General features: G+C 35.7%; 1 protein-coding gene across 3 annotated transcripts in view; it reads left to right on the forward strand.

The window, feature by feature from the left end:
- Positions 1-20,456, forward strand: part of KCNN2 (potassium calcium-activated channel subfamily N member 2) — a 364,561-nt gene that overhangs the window by 31,135 nt on the left and 312,970 nt on the right. For 2 of the 3 annotated variants that reach the window (XM_032476518.1, XM_032476516.1), the window contains exon 2: positions 5,834-5,886. The exons of the other annotated variant lie outside the window; for it this stretch is intronic. The gene's annotated coding sequence lies outside the window, so the exon portion shown is untranslated. The remainder of the gene's footprint in view (positions 1-5,833; positions 5,887-20,456) is intronic. 3 annotated transcript variants of the gene reach the window in all.

The raw sequence follows: 20,456 nt of genomic DNA on the forward strand, positions 1-20,456 counted from the left end.
TCGTTGTCACAGTTCTATGAGATCAGGCATTTAAAGTACTTAGCACATACTGTCAAGTCAGCAACCTATTCTCATCTGGGAGTCCACAGTTTGGAGGTTAAAAGACATAAAACAGAGAAAGATGTACCAACTTTGACCGTGGTGCACTGGGTCCTGGGCTGATTGGGTAACACAGTCTGGAATTATAAGTTGTGTTACTTAATATAATCAAAGTAAGGATTGGTAAAGAGACTTGTAACCGAGTTATGTAATGACAGCCCATACCTTACATGGTCATTCCACAGGGTATCATTCCCCTCCTATCTCTCTGTCAGGGGCTATTGGTCAGAATTCAGACCTACACCTTGAGACCTTTCTCATCTCCCCCAAGTGTGAACTGTATCACTGAAGCCTCCGGACAGTCCCTCTCTTCCCCGGAACTGCCAAGCCCTGCGTCTTCCCACAGACCTTGATCTCTCCCTCCTTGCACGTCCCCATCCACTCCCAGTTCTGAGAGCTAAGGCTTCTGTCACAAATGCCAGAAAGCCCTCGCAGACTTTTTGTTTGAGACTCTGTACAAACCTCTGCTAGGAATGGAGAGATGATGTGCAATGTGCTTGATGGGGAAGGAAAGGTGGAAATGGCAGGGAGGGAAGTTCCCCCAAACTTAGTGCACACACAGAAGTGTCATTTACCCCTCCACTGGACTAATAGGTGGCAGCCCTAGTGGAACGTGGTGTGGAAGAGCCAGAGCCCCACTAGTTTCACTCTTCCTCAGCAGAAAGTCCCTGAGACTCTGCCACGGAAACTCAAGGGATCCACCAAGCAGATAGAAAAGAAAAAAAGCTCAAAGACAGAACACTTGTTTTTAATCCTTTAGAGGGCAGCTCAAAATAATAGCAACTGAACCAAGAATACTTTCTGTACTGAGTTTCGTTTAATCTTTCCATGACCCTCATGAAGCAGGTTCTGGTGTTACTTCTATTTATAGATTACAGAGCTGACTCAGAGAGACCAAGCAAGTGGCCCATGGTTACCCAGCTAGTAAGTGGAAGACTAAAGATTTGAACTCGGGTCTATCTGACTGTGTTCTGGCACTTACCGTTTGCTGTAACGGGATCCTGAATGTATTAAGTCTGAAGGGTAGACCTAATCTATGGTTAGACTCGATAAGAAATTCTTTTAGAAATAACTTTTTAAGAAGCCCCCCCCCCCCGATATTGCAGGTTAAATATTGGTGAAAATGGTGGGAAGTAGCTTTGTTTGGAGAGGTGATTCCTACAGAGTCCACTCAATTTCAGTCTGTTTTGGTTACAAACTATCTGACCTGCCAGTGAGTTCCTGCATTTAAAAGGAGAATAAAAACAAAGAGTGTTGCAGTATCTGTGAAAATTCATTAGCACTGCTGGAAACTGTGCCCTCTAGCTGGTGAGTCACAAGTGTCTCTTGTGTGTGTTTAACATTTATCCGAGCTTAATGGATAAAGCAGATGAAATTCCCATTTCAAGTACTGGAATACACAGTCTTTAATTAGAACCTCTGTTATGCCCGAAGCTCTGAGACTGGCCACTGGCTCCACCCAGATTCATCAAGTGGGTCACCTTGTCAAGGGCCTGGTCTACTTCCTCTGTGGTTCCTCCTCCCACGTTTATGCTATTTGGTCTCCAGGGCTCTGACTTCCTGTATTAGTTTCTTTTTGCTGCTATAAAAAAGTACCATAAACCTAGTGCCTTAAAACAACACAAGTTTATTATCTTACTGTTCTGGGATTCAGAAGCCCACAGTGAGTTTCAAAGAGATAAAAGCAAGCTAATGGCAGGGCTGGTTTCTTCTGGATGATCTGAGGGAGAATCCACTTTCTGGCCTTTCCCAGCTTCTGGAAGCTGTCTTTGTTCCTTGACTCATCACCTTTTCTCCCTCTGCGGCATTACTTGGCCTTCTGTGTCTGACTTTGCTGTCTCCCCCTTTTAAGGACCCTTAAGATTACATTAGACCCACCAGGATAATTTCCCTATCTCAAGGTCCTTAACTTCATAACAACGTCAGGGCCCTTTTTACCACGTAAAATAACATTCATACGTTCCCCAGATGAGGACGTGTCCATGCAGCTTTGGAGGCCATCGTTCAGTTTACCATACCTCTTACAGAAGGCTTCTCAGAGAAAAGAAGGGTTCTGTGCTCATGAACAGGACATGAAACTTGGAGCAGGGTTTTGACTCCAGTCTTGAATCTGACATGATGCTCATTATCAGACTGAACAAAGCCTTTGCTTCTCAGACAGTATCGTGTAATTGAGGTTTTGAATTAATTCACTAATATCTCTCTCAGCTATAGGATTACATAACTTGACATATTTATTTATATTAAAATATAAATGACTTGAAGCAGTTTTGCTTGGCTTCTCTCCAAAGGATTGACTTTATTTTAAAAATAAATAGTTCATTGCATTTGCTGTGACAAAAACTTTCTTTAGACAAAGAAACATTTACTAATAAAACCTTACAACACAGGCAGCCAAGTTCTTCCTTCAATATTAAGGCTTATTCAACTTGGGACCAGTCATATACATGAATATATAGGCCAGAGATTCTCAGAGTGTGGTCCATGGGTCATCTGTAATCATATCACCTGGGACACTTGTTAAGAGTGGACATTTCTGGGACCCAGCCCAGACCTGTGTTATAAGGGCTGGTAAGTGGCTTATAATGAATGGCCAATGAAGTGAATAGTTTGAACAATAAAGTTTGAGAATCGCTATAGTATAGACATAATTAGTGATTACAGCTTATAAAAGTCAGAAATTGCTGGACTAAAAAAAGTTATCCCGTGCCCTTTTCCCACCTTCGTATTAATTTTGCAGATAAGAAAACAGAGGCTTAGAAGAGTGAAATTTCTTGCCCAAGCCCCAACAGCTACTTACTTCGAGGCAGAGTTAAGACTACAAGTCACATCTTGAGGCTTCACATTTAGAGTTCATTGACAGTTGAGCTATTTAAGTTTCTTTGGAAAAAAAGTATTTTTGACAAGATTAATTTTTTTGCAACGTATTAGCGCCTACTTTTAAAAACTAAAAAGATACTTAGTCAAGACTGTCTATAGAATGACTAATCATTGTTTTCTATTGTTGTTAAAGATGTCCTCACACAAAAAAAATTTATCTTAACATAGTAAAATTTGATTTATAAAACATTAAAACAATGTTCAGCTAAGTCACTAAATATATTTATCTTTAAAATATAAAATGCCATCAATGAAATGTGCCCCTTTGATATTAACTCCATAGGAATATGAGATGCTCCATGTATTACTTCATAAATTACAATCCATTGCTTTATCTTTATTCCTAATTTAAACATCCCAATGTATCTCAGTCTCATAGACCAAAAGTAAATGAAATTAGTCATTTATAGTCGGTGTACAAAAATAGAGTAGAAAGGAATGAGACATTGAGTGTAATTTTAATGTAGATTTGACCTTTGAACCATGTTAATGTGTTACATATTCCAAAAGGAAAAATGAATTTTAAAGAATAGGAAAAAAAAACCCTAAAGTTAATTGACTTTAAATATTTATCAACTTTATAACCACAAGAAAAAATTAGTCCAATAACTTTTATATATAGTTCTCTGATTTTATCCATTTATTAGGAGATATTCTAAGAGCAAAATGAATTCCAAAGAAATATTAACTTGGTAAGTTTGTGAAGTGGTATGGGTGTAGTGTTGCTGAATTTTGTATATTAAAGAATTAATCGAAGAAGTTAATGTATTATTCTTAGAAAACAATATTCTGTGCAGGAGGGAAAATAAAAATATGGAATGAGAAAAGAAGAAGGTGAAGTTTCTCCTTGAGTGTTTCAGTATGAATATATGTAATAAGTATGCATATTACATGTGTGTGTTTATATGTGTTCTATATGCCTAAAGGGTCTAGAAGTGATGAGTCTTCAGTGGCACTAAGATACTTAGAGCCCCATCCTTGGTTCCTAAATGCAAGAAATTAAAGCTCCTTGCAGAAATTACAGATTCTGGTATAAATTAAGTTTAAAGTAAGAAGTGCCCCCAGACTGATAGGAGATGTCAAAAGGTTCAGGAGAGGACTTCTAGTAACCAAATTTGGACAATTTGAATGTTAGAAGAATAGTGACAATAATAAAGTATTAAACACTTAGTGAAAAATAATCTATGTCCATAGTGATGGCAGAATCCTATATTAATACATAATTATAAATATATCAACCTTGTAGGTCTTTTTTCAAATGTACAATATCTTTATTATTGTACTTACAGGTTTGCAGGTATATTAATCTACTTATATTAAGTGCTTTAATAAATATCTTTTACTATTATTACTATAATTTGTAATTCATTTGATTGCATAGTAAAACTGAGTGTGCCTGTAAATTCTAAGTTAATATTATTTGATGTGTGTATGAGTTTTGTGGATGTAATTTGGCAGTTTTTGTAATTTATACTGGAATCTATTTTGTAAGTGTTAGAAATAGTCGTGGAATTTTAGAATTGGAGGAATTTTAGGGAATATTTGGTTTAATATTATTCATCCCGCAAACATATAAAGACTTTGACATGACAGATTTACAGTAGACCCAGTGCAGATTGTATTCTGTACATACATCTCTAGGAGTCACCATTCACATGATGGTTTACAGAATGGTATCACCTATGGTTTGGAAAGCACCAACTGCAACACCCTGCTTCCTGGAGATAAAATAGTAAAAAAGATGAAACAGTCCCAGACCTCTGAAACTTCTCAGCCTAGAGAAGAAAATACACACAAGAATAGGCAAATACACAAGTGATAAAAACAACATGACCAGGTTTCTGTGAGAGCTCACAGGAAAGGCATCTACCTCAGAACTAGGGGGGTGAGGGGTGGTTCCTGGGAAGATGTTTCATCTCTGTTGAGGTCTGAATGAAAAAGACAGGCTGAGGAAAATGAAGGAAGGTGAGACAGATGGAGAAAGAATGTTCAGGCTGATTTAACTGCAAGCTCTTGGAGATGAAGAGAGAGTGGTGCTTAGGGAGTAGGAATAGTCCTGTTGCAGAAACAAACGCTCAGAAAAACTGGAGGCTGCAAGAGGCTAAGTGGCTTATCTGGGGTCACCTACCCTATCTTCTGTATTCGTTAATGAACACGTTAAGTTACAGCACGTTTATTCATTTTAAGTGCAATTATAGACTGTCGGAAATGTTCTGTCACTGGCTATACTACGTTGTGATCTCGGCCCATTCGTCACCCTAGACTGGAGCTTGTCAGTTTCCGAGGGCAGCTATGTCCCGCTCATCTTGGCACAGCCACAGAGTCCATTATTGTCTGCTCACAGTTCATCTTCAGATGTGTTTTGATTGATAAGGTCTCCATCAATATGGGATGGTAATTGAAATATATTTCGATTGAATATATATTTCAGTGAAATATAGTTATTACAGAAAGACATTTCATCTAGATATGAGACATCTGCACATGCAAAAGCTAAAAGCACGACAAAGAAGCTAAGAGCAAAGGCATACCAACTCCTCTGGCAGGATTCTGTTTGCTAGTCTTGTTTGCTTCTGTTCTGAGATGCTTCCTGTTTAGTAGTTAATACCAATCATCTATAAGTCAAACAAAATTGCATTGATGAAATGTCATGAGTCAACCTTGAGAGTCCTAAAAAAAATCAAAATAAATTATATTCCCATTTATGAGTGTTCTGGTAATACTTTCAGCTAATCATATTATCTTGTAATTTTATTTTAAAACATCAAATATACTTCACATTATTTTTGCTGTCAAAAATACTAAGGTAATTTGTTGCTAATAGGTTATCATATTTGCTTTCTTTTTTTATTAGGTTCATGAAATTTTCAGGAATTAAAGTTAATCCTGAAGGAAGTTCATGAATAAGTAAGTCCTCAGTCCTCAGCTGGTTTTGCTTGGCGATATATATTTAGTTCCTTTGTCTGAGTTAGGTAAAATTTCAAATTCCTCTTTTAACCATGTTACCATTTTTTGTTATGGTTATTCTAAGATATTTTATATTATTTTTGTCAGCCAAATATGGTCATTCATCTGTTATTTTTCCTAAGTTGTTACTGTGGTTTTAGTTTAGTTATTCAATTTGTGTTTGTCTTTTGAACTGACCATGCTGCTGAAGTATATTATTAGTTTTAATCTTTTTTCCCCAAACATTTTACTGTGAAAAATTTCAAACATACTGAAAAGTTGAAAGCATTTTTTAGTCAATATTCATATACCCAATATCTAGTTTCTACTGTTAACAGTTTATTGTACCTGCTTATCCTTTTTCAGTTAATTTTTGAAACAATTTTCTTGGATTTTCTAGATAAACAAGTATTACACAAATAATTTTTCTCCTACTCATGAATATTACACCTCTTCTTTCTTGGCTTAATTCAAGAAATGATTTAAAATTAATGGCTATTACTGACTTACTCTGATGAATAAGAAGAATGTGTCTGATAATTTATTGTTCAGTGTAATATTGGTGATGATTTGGCTTAGATTTTCTTTTTCATATTAATGAAGTTTTGTTATTCGTAGTATAACACGATTTCTTCATCAGGGATGGATGTTGACTTTCTTCAAGTAACTTTGAATGCTTACCGATAACCATTACTTTTCTCTTTTGATTTTTCTGATTGACTTAATTGGTTGATTTATTCATTACTTTGTGACATATTTATTAAAATTATGTTTTGTCCCAGGCATTGTGCTTGGCATTGAATATAATATAGGGGTAAAAAACTCCAAAGGTCCTGCATCCTGCCTTCTTGGGGAATGGAGTCTAGTGGAGTTTATATGATAAGTTGAGATAATTGATGTCCTACTATTAAAACATCCTGTAATTAGTTGAATAAAACCTACTTGATTTTAGTTCTTTTGTTCTTTCAATATGTAGATGAGTTAGATTTTCTAATATTTTATCGAGAATCTTTGCATTTTTAATTTACAAATAAGATTTGCCAGTAACTTTTAATTTATGTTTGTTATACTGAGTTTGCCAAATTCTCATACACAGGTTATGCTTGCTTTATAATTCGTCTTTTTCTGTGACCTGGAAATTTGCATGACATAACATAAGAACTGTCTTTTCCTTAAAGACTTGAACCTGTCCAGGTAAACTTCCAGGTTAATTCTTTTTAATTCAACTTAATTTATTTTCCCACAAATTCACCAATTTCACTTTAATTTTTCATTGGCTACGTTTTATTTTTTATTTTTAATTTTTCATTGTTTTCATATAAATTTTAAGTGTTTTTCTACTTCTGTAAAAAAAGGACATAGAAATCTGGATAGGGACTACATTGAATATATAGATAGCTTTGGTAGTATTGCCATTTTAACAATATTAGTTCTTCTAATCCATGAACATGAGATACTTTTCCATTTATTTTCTTCTTTGATCTGTTTCATCATTGATTGCCCTGTAGTTTTCTGAGTAGAGATCTTTGACCTTCTTAGTTAAATTTATTCTTAAGTATTTTATTGTTTTTGATGTTATTGTAAATTGGTTTGATTTCTTCATTTTTCAAAAAATTTATTTTCAGATATAGAAAGTCTACTGATTTTATGTGTTAATTTTCTGTCCTGCAACTCTACTGAATTCATTGATTAGATCTAACAGGTTTTTGTTGCTGTTGAATCTTTAAATTTTTATATATATAAAATCAAGTCATCTGCAAATAGAGACAGCTTTCACCACTGACTTTAGCTGTGTGGGTTTGTCATAGGTGGTCTTTACTATGTTGATATACATTCTTGCTAAGCCATTTTTATCATGAATGGATGTTTAATTGTGTCAGATGCTTTTTGTCTATTGAGGTGATCATATGATTCTTTTCTTTCATTCTATTAATGTGATTTATCACATTGATTCATTTCTACATGTTGAACCACACTTGCATTTCAGGGATAAATCCCACTTGATCATGGCAAATGATTCTTTTAGTGTGCTGCTAAATTTAATTTGCTAGTATTTTATTGAGAATTTTTGTATATATGTTCAAGAGGGATATTGGCCTGTAGTTTTCCTTTCTAGCAGTGTCCTTTTTTGGTTTTGGTATCAGGATAATGCTGGCCTCATAAAATGTGTTTGGGAGCATTCCTTCTTCTTTGATTGTTTTGGAAGAGTTTGTGAAGGACTGGTGTTAATTCTTCCTTAAATGTTTGGTAAAATTCACCAGTGAAGCCACCTGGTCCTGGACTTTCCTTTGTCAGAAGGTTTTTGATTACTGATTCGATCTCTACTAGTAATGGTCTATTTGAATTTTCCATTTCTTCTTGATTCAGTTTTGGTGAGCTTTACGATTCTGAGAATTTTTCCATTTCACATTGAGTTGCATAGAAAATTTTCTAAAAAGATTTGTTATTAAATCTGTATTAGTGATTCTGTTTCATTTTCATTTTTAATTTGTAATACTTATATAATTGAAGTTCTTTATGCTTCAGTACTAGGTAAAGAATATATTTACAAGGGGACTTGTGATATGTTTTAAATAACCTCCTAAGGTTATACATAGTATGATTTCCTTTGTATAAACAAAAAGGACATACGTTATTTTTTATGAAATTATACATATGAATCCGTGAATCTGTTGATAGTGGCTAACTGTAGAATGAGAGTAGGGGCTAGCAAGGGTCTTTCCTTTTAATTTTATACTTCATGGTACTGTTTTAGCTTTCTCGCTATGCATTAATTTCTATTTTATAAAAAGTAAACAAGTTCTCTTCATAACAGGATAATGATTGTTAATGATCATGAGTCATAGTGCTTTCTTTATACTTTTCTGTATTTTAATAATTTTAGGAAATTTTATTTTAAATTTTAGCTATGTTATTGTTAAAGCCAGAGGGGAAAAAGCGTAATGAATTGGGGTAGTGGCTAGCAGAAGCATCTAGATTCGTAAGTGTATACCTCTGTATCCATGCAGTGATAATATCAACTCTTGTGGGTCCAGGAGATTTAGAAGTATGACTGCCAAAAAATGATTCTCAGAATGAAAGAAAACTGTTAGGGAGGTTTACAGTGTCAAGGAATCATTTCATTCCTTTTGTTTTTCTCTCTATCTCCTAGAAATATAGGAATCAATACTCAGGGACTGGCAGTTTAGAACTCTGAAGGTGAAATATAGACTTAATCTTCAGAATGAAAAAAGTAATTTTTTCTTGAAGCAAATGAAGAGTTCTCTTAGAACAGAGAAAAATAGTCTTGGGAAAGCAAGTGTTTTAACTTTATAATAAATTATGAGCAGGTGGTTAAAGGTCAAGGCACAGTTTGTTTCTTAGTCTCTACAGTGTTGGGGCAAAATGTACAAATGTCTAGGAGCAGTACCTTAAAGTTTTTGATCTCAAGGATGATTTCTGAATTAGTTTGCTATTTATACCTATGCTCTTCCTTTTAAAATTAAGTTATGTTCTCTGGCAAGGGAAACATGAATATAGTGGCAATATGGCTCAATAGTAGGTGGGGGAGAAAGGAGGTGTGACCATTTTTTTTTTAGGGCAGTGGTCAGTAAACCTTATTTATATATCAAAATACCTAGAAAGCTTGTTAAAACAGACTTCTGGGCCTCATCCCCAAAGGTTCTGATTCAGTAGCTGTGGGTGGGGCCTTACAAGTTCTCCAGTGATGTTGATATTGGGGGTCTGGAGACCATACTTGAAGAATTCAGCCTCCATAAAGGCCCTAAACCACCAGCTGGGGACCTTGATTAACAGATTATGGTTTGGACCTTCTTTCTCTGGTATGTGATTACAAACCTTTCATAAGACCCAACCCAGTGATTCTCAAACTTTAATAACAATGAGAATAAGAATCACCTGAGGAATTGTTGAGTTTTAGGGTCCCAGGGCCTATCTCCATGGCACTGGGAGGAGCCCAGGCTTTTGAACTCATAAAAAGCGTCGTAAATGCTTTGGTGCAAGGACCATGATTTTATTAAAAACTATATTTTTTATGTATTTAGAGGTTGCAATTTCTTGACATCTTGGTCTAAACATTATTAACACCTAATGTAAGTAGGGCTTAGTCAAAGACTGATGATGCTTTTATATGAATAAATAATAGCAATTTTATTAAGAAAAAAAGATTTGAAGAGAATGTTACTCTCTGACATCCTCACTTGGTAAGGCCTGGCTAATTCTTTTCTGTATTCTTGTCCTAAAGAATCCCTGTACAACTGGTAGTCCATACTTGCCAGAATTCAAACCACAGTGTTCTAGAAAGAATCACATTTATATGGCTAGCCTTACAAGGGCAAATTTGTAGAGAAAATACAACCTGGAAGATGTGGGCAGGTAGAGGAAACAAAGTAGAATAAAATTAAATTACTGTTCTGTGTATGTATTTAGACATAGATGTGGAGTGTCAATATAAAAATCAGAAAGAGAATCATTTCCTAGGACCACATGGCCAATGTTGAGACTGTCTTTTATCAAATAAGCATTTCAAAAGTTTGAGTTGAAGATAAGTATTTAAATTAGCTTTCAACGTAATGAATCTTTAAAATCATGGTATTTAAATAATAGTGGTCTGATGGTAAAGATTCAAAATTGGAGCTACTTAAGTCAACACTAAAAAGCCAGTAGTTTAAAGAAAAAAAAGTAGAACAGTTGAATCAGCCACATTTTTTGTGAAAATTAATTTAATCATTTTCTAAGCTTAATAGCACAATTGTCAATTTACAGGAGTAACCTTCTGTTTGTGCCATTTTGGTATTGAATCATTCTGTTTGTTGAGTAACTTGCCACAAACTCCCGAGATAAGGTGGTGACAGTGGAAACTGCTTTAATGACAATTCTTTTCTCCAACTGTTCTGGAAAATACTGAGATTCGTATGTTGGTTTGCACATGGAGGGAGGATTGATTCTGCCAAGATTCTAGGCATTTTACAGTGCCATCAGTCATAGGTATCTGACCTCTGGGATGATTTATACTTTTGTTCTGGTATGTGTTTTAATTGAAGTATAATATAGTAATGCACAAAAGATGGGTTTTTATATGTGTAGAGTCAGTGAAATCACCACTCATATCAAGAAAGGGAATATTAACATCTCTCCAGGGAACTCCTCTGTGTTCCCTCCAGTCAACAACCCTCATAAAAGGAATCTTTTATTATTTTATTCTGAGAACTTCTAGTAGCCTGGGGAACTTTGTTTTTGAAGTTAATATAAAGGGAATGATAGAAAATGGACTCCATTATATTTGGCCATCTCACGGTTGTATCCGTGAGATTTATACCTGTTGTTTCATGTTGCAACGTGAAATATTTTGTTCTCTTTCATTGCCATGTAATATTCCATTATTTGAGTTTTGCAATTTACCCATTCTATAGTTTGTGAACATTTGGGTTGTTTTTGGTTTCTTTCTTTATTGGAAAGTATTGTACAAGTATTTTGTTGTACATGTACATTTACTGATGTAGACCTATCTGGGAGTGGAATTGCTGGCTCATAGGATTTACAGCTTTAGTCCATACTGTGTTTTCCACAGTGGTTATATTAATTTCCAAGTTGTTGCATTAGTTTAAAATCATAGCAGCAATGTATGAGAGTTGTTGTTGGTGCTGTACATCTTCACAAACACTCAGTATGTTGTGTTTGTTTTATTTTAAGCTGTTTTGGCAGATGCATAACACATCTTACTTTACTTTAAATTTCCTTGATGACTAATGAAATTATATATCTTTATATTTGTTTATTGGTTATTTGAATATCTTTTTGGGTGAAATTCCTGTTCCATATTTTTACTCATTAAAAAGATAGCTTTCTTGCTTTCTCTTGCTTATTTATAAAACATCTTTATAGATTCTGTGAGTCTTCATTCAGATATATGTATTGAAAACATCTTCTACTTGGTGACATCTCTTAATAGTAACTTTTCTATTCTTTTAATGGTAACTTTTGATGAACAGAAGTTTTACGTTTTAATGAAGTCCAGTTTATCAACCTTTTTGTTTATGCTTGATGCTATTCCTGTTTTGTTTAAGAAGTCTTTGGCAACTGCAAGGTCATGAAGATACTCTTCTGGGAAATCTTTTACAAGCTTTAAACTTTTCACATTTAAGTCTTCAGTCCATCCAGAATTGATTTTTATGTATGAAGTCTAAGGCCCAAGGTATTTTCTCCTCTCATGTAAGTATCAAAATAATCTAATTGGGAAACCATTATTTCCCTCAGCAGTGGCATCTTTTTTTTTATAAAGTAGGTAACCATACACATGTAGGCAAGTTTCGGAACTCTTGTTTTGTTTTAATGGCCTTTTTGTCTATTCTTATGCCAACAACAGAGTGTTTTTGTTATTATATCTTTATAATAAAATTGATCTCTCTTAATGTGAGTCTTTCACTTTTGTTCTTCTTTCAGATCTCCTTTCCTAGTGTTCATCTTTTGTGTTAGTTGTCTTTTAGAATGGGCTTGCCAGTTTCCACCCAAAATAAAACTGCTGCATTTTGAATAGGATTGCATCGAACATATACGTCATTTTGGGGTCATTTGAAAACTTTATAATATTGAGTCTTCCAATCCTTGAGTATAACACAATCAAAAGCTCCATTTATCTAGGTCTTTAATTTCTCTCGGTGATGTTTTGCAGTATTATTGGTTCCATTTCTTTCATTAGATTTGTTACAAAGTAATTAATGATATTTAAAGCTATTAGACATGATACTGTTTTAAAATTTTATTTTCTAATTGGTATATAAACCATCTAGTAGCCTTACCCAAGGTTAATTTGTATCTTATCACATCATCTACAAATAATGAGAGTTTTCTATCTTGGTTTCCAATCTTTATTTCTTTTTCTAGGTAGATTCTCCAGGGCAGTGTTGAATAGACCTGGTTTTATCAGACCTTCTTGTTGTGAATACCATAGTAGGGGAAAACTCAAAGGGAGAGGTTTTTATATTCCACCAGTAAGATGTTTTCTGCAGATTTTCTGTTTATTTGTCAGTAACACTTTGTTAAGTTTGTGGTTTGCATCTATTTGTAGTTTGCTAAGAGTTCTTTTCTGGATGGAAGAAATTATTAATTTCATCTATATTTAATTCATCACCATAAAATTGTTCACACTGTCTCTTGTCTTTTTTCATTTAGGCAAAATATGTGGACAGTGAACTGTAGTTTATAATTTGGCAAGTTTTGTTTAGGTATTCAACAATATTATCAAGATTTAGAGTATTTTCATTACGCCAAAAATTTTCCTTGTGCCCTCTTCCAATTACTCTCTAACACATTTCTTACTTCTTTAACAGGTTAAAGTAATGGGTTAATTTTTCCTTTTTTTGAGCTTGACATGAAAAGAATAATTAAATTTCTGGAGGGGTAATCTGGTTTCTTTGTCTCAACATAATTTTTATGAGATTCATCCATCTTGTTGCAATATCAATAGTTTACTTTTTTGTTGTTGTTGTTGAACAATATGGCATTGAATGCATAGACCAAAATTTATTTATCAGTTCCATCAATTGATAGTTGGGTTATTTTCAATTTGAGGCTTTAGTAGTTAAGGCTGCAATGAGCAATCTTCTAAATGTCTTATAAATCTTTTAAAATATTTTGTGGACATTTGTGTTCATTCTCTTGGGTAAATGGGAGTGTAACTCCTGGATCTCAAGGTAAGTGTACATTTAAAGTTGTAAGAAATAGTCAGTCAAGGAGTTTTCCAGAGTGGTTTATTTATCTTGCACACTCATCAGCAGTGGATGGGAGTAGCAACTGCTTCACGTTCTCCCAGTATTTGGTGCTGTGGGTTTTCACTTTGGACTCTTCCAGGGTTGTAAAGTGATATCTCCATAGAGTTTTAATTTGCATTTTCCTCTTAATAGTACTGGTGAGCTCCATTTCCTGTGCTTCCTGGGCTTATTGGCCACTTTCATATTTTCTTTTTTGTAGTGTCTGTTCAAGGTTTTTGCGCATTTTAAAAATTGAGTTGTTTTTCATTTCACTATTGACTTGTAGAAGTTCTTAATACATTCTGGATCAGCTTTTTGTCATATATATATGTTAGATTTGTTTGACATATATGTATTTTATTTATATTTATACACACACACACACACACATACATACATATGCATACATACTGTAAATATTTTCTCCCAGTTTCTTACTTGCCTTGTTTTGAAATGTTTTTATTTGAAAATAGATTTAGATTTATAGAGAAGTTGCAAAGTTAGTACAGTTTCCATATACCCCACGCTCAATTTCCCCTATTATGAAATTCGTACATTAGTGTGGTACATTTGTCATAATTAATGAACCAGTACTGATACACTATCATTAGCTGGAGTCCGTACATTACTCCTGTCTCCTTAGTTGTTACCTAATGTCATTTTTCTGTTCCAGATCCCATCCAGGATATCCTGTTACATTTAGTTGCTGTATATTCTTAGTTTTCTCTTGGCTGTGACTGTTTCTCAAACTTTTGCTTGTTTTTCATGCCTTTGACAGTTTCGAGGAGTCTTGGCCCAATATTTTGTAATCTGTCCCTCTATCGGAATTTTTTTTTTTTATGATTTAGACCATGGTTATGGGCTTTTGGGAGGGTAACCACAGAGGTAAAGTGGTCACCCTTCTTAACACCTCATATCAAAAGTACATACTATTAACATGACTTATTGTGGATGCTAGTCTTAATCACCTAGTTTAGGGTGCTCTTTGTCAGGATTCTCCACTGTAAAGTCATTCTCTATCCTCTTTTGCGTAACATATTCATTGGAAGAAAGTTACTGGGTGCAGTCCACAGTTCAAGGAGTGTAAAGTTATGCTCTATCTCCTTAAGGGTAAATTCTCTGCACAGGTGGTTTGTTGATCGTCATTCATTCATTCATTCATTCAATTACATCAGTATAGCCTCCTCTGTATTTATGTCATACTTTGCATTATAATCCAGTACTACTTTATGTATGTTTTACTCAAATTATTCCAGCTTTAGACATTTGGCACTCCTTGAGTTACCTCCTGTGTCCCCTTAATGTACTCCCAACATGTGGTTTTTCTTTGTTATTGTTGTTTGTTTGTTTATTTGTTTTTAGCAATTCCTTACTTTCTGGTACCACAAGATGCTCTTGGCTCACTTTGTATCTGTCCACCTCCACTCCTTGAATCTATTTCTCCATGGAGCCCTGGTTTCTTAGATTTGAGAATGTAATTAGAAACCTATAGCTGGTGTTAGTCATGCTACTGCTCTTGGGGTGTCATTGCTTTTCGGTCCTGTTAGCTGACACAGCAATGCAATATATGTATGGACCCATAAATATACATACCTCTAGATCTGGATATTCAGCTGAATCTGTGTTAACTTCCTACTTATGCATCCAACCCTGATTCAGTACCACCTCATTCTAGGCTTTTCTTGGTTTTCTGTAATCTCCCACTTAACCAGTGAGAACCCTGGGTCCCATCATCAGTTATCCACTTAATTAAGTATTTGATTCCAGTAGACACGAATAGTGATTAAAGAATTGTTCACCTGTACCCCTAGAGTAGGGGACAGTGCTTATGTGTGGTTACTTTTGTCTTTATTCTTACAAATTCTACTTATTTCCAATATTTCCTAGGTCTGTACTGTCTTGCCATAACTCCCACCATTTTTTTTTAATGCTTTTTAAAACAGATTCTTTTGTCACAATCTGCATTCTGTTCTGGTATTCCCTGAACTCCTAAGTGATTTTTTAAAAACTCGTGTACATTAAAATTCACTCCTTCTCCTCTAAAGTTCTATGGGTTTTGACAAATGTATACTTTCATGTGCACACCATTATTGTATAATATAGAATAGTTTTGTTACTAAAAAAATCCCTTATGCTTCATTTACACACCCATTCACTCCAGATTTCCACTCACCACTGATCTGTCCACTGTCTCAGTTTTATTATGGTGATAATGTGACACAAATGGAATTATACAGTATGTAGCCTTTTAAGACTGCCTTCTTTCACTTATCAAAATGCAGCTAAGAATCACCCATGTCTTTGAATGAGTTGAAACCTCATTCTTTTTTTTATCACTGAATAGTATTCTATCTCATGGATATATCACAGCTTGTTTATCCGTTCACCTCTTGAAGAATATTAGCTCATGCTGCCTATTAGCTGAAGGCTTCCCTGAGTTCTTGGCCATATAGGCTACACCATACAGCAGTTTATTTACTCAAAGCTGGCAACAGATTGAATCAATGGAAAAAGTCTTCTAGCAGGAAGGAAGTTACAGTCTTATGTAACATAATCAAGGAAATGACTTCTCATCAACGTTGTCTTTTTCTTCTGCTTAGAAGTAAATCACAGGTCCTGCTAACACTCAGGGTGAGGAGATTACACAGGATATGGGATATCAAGAGGTAGAGATAACTGGGGCCATTTTAGAGTCTGTCTACCACAACTAGCTTCAGAGATGATCACAGCTCTTTTCCAGAGAAGCACATCTTTTATTTTCTTCAACATAACACCATAGAGAGTAATAGTATGGCTGAATATGACCAAATGAATGCAGTGGGGTGGAATAGCTAGGGAGGAATTAGGGTTTGTAATTAGACTTGTCCATTCATGTGGAACAAAGACTCTTAGGAAGAAGAGTTTGAATAGTAGACAACCAGATGATAACTGTCCATTTACAGTCCTAGAAGGGGTCAAAAAATGGGTCTCCTCACTGCCCTGCCAGAGCCCAGGGATAGTGAACCCAGGCAGATGAGGCAGAGGCTCACCATCTGGGGGTTTGTCGGCAGCCAGCACATCCTGTCAAGGCGTGGGATTAGTAGCAGTGCTCCAGGTCCTGAACTTGCAGGAACACGAGAAAGGAGCCAGGACTGGACAGGATATCAAAATAAAGACATGGGCCTTAGAAATCACCACTGTGCACAGATTCTTAGATCTGAGGCAAAAGTCTCAGTAGAGGGCTTGGGATAAGAAACACAGAACTCATGCCTAAGTTACAAGGTCGAGACAAGCTCAGTTGAATTCTGGAGCACTTACAATTCCTAACTCCATCAATTTCTCTTGCCCTTGGACAGGATTGAGTCTAGATATTAGAATGGAATTAAACCTGCAGCTACGCGGAGAGAGAGCCCCAGAAACAGAAAGCCTTGTGGGATCTGCCATCAGGTGATGCCTCCAAGGCCTCAGGGAGCTTGTAACACAAGCAGCCTCCCTTTCAACTTCCTTTTTTTCTCTCTCTGTTTGACACACCATCTCCAGGGCTTACATGTATTTCCCTCCAGCTCCCAAGGGCATTTGTATTTTGAGCATTCTTTCAAATAGTGGAATAAAAGGCCTTGTACCTTAGTCTTGGAATTTCAAATATTTGGAGAGAGGTAGAAGAGTCCCACAAGAAAGCGGTACCCTGAATCTCTTTCTGAAATCATACCTACAGATGGCTATGTACCCTTCAGTGAAAGGTCATCTGTCACTCACAGAACAGCTTTTTGTTGAGCACCTATTGGTGCTATTAACTGTGTTTGTGCTGGAATAAAATTGTGAGAAAAATGCACATTATTCCTGCCTTCAAGGTTGTTTAGTCTAGTGAGGTGTCAGACTTAGCATTGATTCACCCCATATAGTAAAGTTAGGGCACAGAAAACACATGACGTCCTAGTCATGGGTCATAGTAGAGGAATGGGCTTGGCCATAAAGATTGTTTTATGACAGGTTAAGGATTTTATTGTTTTTCCTAAAACATCAGGATGGAAGAGGTATATTTTAGTTTTAAAAGATCACCTTGCCTATATAGTCAAGACGGATTGAAGGGGGGCAAAAGTGAGTTCAGGGAGATCACTAGGATGGATATTGCAGTAAAAGATGATGTAGCCTGGACTAGAATGGAGCTATTGGAAATTAATGTGAAAGATGCATTAGGAGGTGTAAATCAGCAGGCCTCCCTGAGACGGAAGGCTCTCTGGCTTGTGCACCTGGATGGATGGTACTTCCAGTCCCTGAGACAGACATCCCTGGAAGAGGTCCATGATTTTTAGGGGAGGAGAATTTAGGAGCAGTTTATGAGTTAAGATTTAGATTTGTGAGTTTCAAGAGGCATTTGAAACGTCCAAAAAGAAATGTCAGGTGGGCAGTTGCTAGGGGGGTCTTGAACCCAGAGCAAATACTTGAATTATCAGTGAAATCCTGATAATACTTGGAAATTCCTGGGCATGGATGGTATCAGCCAGAGAAGGGCATGGAATGAGAAGTACAGAGAAATAACAAAGGGAAATAAAGGGACTAGGTGCCATGTACAGTTGAAAAGAAGCTTCTGGGTCACATGAGCTTTGGCAAAAACACATTGATCTAATTTGATTTTTTTCCCCACCAATTATTTATGGTGACTTTGGGCCTGGAACATTTCTCTGTATACAAACTGCACAAAGCAGCTAATCTCAAAGGATTGTACATTTAAAAAGCATTTTTTATATTACAAACCTAATTAAAAGCTGAAAATGCAAGTAAGTATGTGGGTGGAAAAACAGGAAGTATCTATATTACATTGTTTTTTTTCCCACAGACTGAATGAAAATAATTTCTGAAAAGATAAATATTGCCACTTTTGCACAGAGGAGTGAGGGCATGTTACTTCACAGTGTGCATGTCTGTACATGATAATGGCATTGCTCTCCATCTCTCTCCATCCTTAGTTCAGAGAAAATAATTCCTCTCATTGTATAATTTTTTATACCTGAAAACTTGAAAGGCAGAAATGGATTTAATCAGTTAGCCAATGTCTGAGTTGCTTTATGGTTTGACTTCAAATACAGAGACAGGGATGCTTTTCTTAAGGATGGAGAGAGACTCGAATCATTGAGGCCTCAGCCAGCAGACAGAAACCTTATGAACCCATTGAAGACAGTCTTTTGAGGGGGGTATTGCACTTAAAAGTTGAAAACAGTTTTGCTTTCTCTGCTTTAAAGATCTCTTAAATAGAACTGTTTTATTACCCTTGTTTGGGAAATTCTCAATGTCTAATCAGTTTGAAGTTCTTTCTCATGTCTAGCCCAGCTCTTTCTTGCTGTCCTTGAAGATGTTTCTTCTTATTCAGAATAACAAGCAGCTGCCTAGAATCTTTAATTGAATGATTCTTCATATAAGTAAGGAGATTAATGAAGTCAGTTCTTACCCTCCATCATCTGAGTTAAAAATCAGTTAAAGGAGTAGTGTGCAATTACACACTTAACGTGGAGGAGAAAAAACAAAAGATACGTAGGCAACCAGTTACTGACGACCCACAGGGAGAAATAATTCCAGCCAGCCAATTCCAGAAGTCCCCTTTCCAAGTCTTTAATATGTATGTTTTATTTTCTGGCTTTTCTACAAATTATTTGGATTAGAAGTAGATATGCAGAAGGATGGTTCTGTGTATGAGAAGTTAAAGTGATGCAGACCCTTCCTGTTGTTCTGGACTACATTGGCGGAATTCATTTGCTCATTTAACAGATGCTTATCCAGTCCCTAGTCTGTACCAGACACTGTTAAAGGTTCTAGAGATACAGCTGAGAAGGGAAAACAATTGAAACATGCCTTCCCTCATGGACCATGAATAAAATGGAATGATTGTATGGGTGAATCTGAAAATCATAAACTGGATTATTCCTTGCTAATCTAGTTGTTTTCAGTTAGCACATCACTGTTGTTGGTTATTGCTCAAACAGGATTCCCTGAGTGTCCTCTCATGCTAGGCACTGGGCTCTTAGGGAGTTTGTAATCTGGCCAAGAAGAGGAAGCCGCAACACAGATCATTATGTGACAACCTGAGGCAATCAGAAGATTTTGCAAGGCAACACAGGATCAACAACTGAATGAGTGGCTAGGATTCTGAGGAGGTATATACTAAATTATGTCACAAAGTGGTTTTTTTTTCCCCCCTTCACAGTGTTAGTTGGTGGAATATACATAATGTAAAAATAATTTGATGTCTGCTTGCATTCCTATCAACAATAGAATCTCTGTGTTCACATGGTGTGAAGTTCTAATTCTCCTTTATTATGGGAATCTCTTTGTGCTGAATCAATTTATTAATACGTCAGGCTTTCATTAAATTCACTAAACCTAGTGATTATTCCATATGGTCAAGTTTATTAAATGCATACTTCCAAGTGGCAAAATGTGGACAGTAATTTAGATGTTCCAGGAAACTTCAGACTTTTCTCATTTTTGCTGATAATCTTTTTCTTTGTTAACTTGCCTTTTAAACAAACCAACCATTTGTCACCTGTGAAATGCTTTTACTATTCCTCCACTAGCATTGGGCAACTTATAAAGACAACAAATAAACATTCCTTGCTGTGGGTTAGCTACTGGGAACCTTGCATGAAAGCATCTGAATATATAAGGCTGATGGTAGAGCCCTTGTGAAAAACATACCTCATCACTTGGATAATTTTCATCATCCTTTATGGAAGATGATACCTATGCTGATGTTGCTATGGAAACGTTAGATTCTTGATAACATATTGGAAACCAGATTTCCAAAATTTT

Source organism: Camelus ferus, chromosome 3 (genome assembly GCF_009834535.1).
Source record: "Camelus ferus isolate YT-003-E chromosome 3, BCGSAC_Cfer_1.0, whole genome shotgun sequence".
NCBI lineage: Eukaryota > Metazoa > Chordata > Mammalia > Artiodactyla > Camelidae > Camelus > Camelus ferus.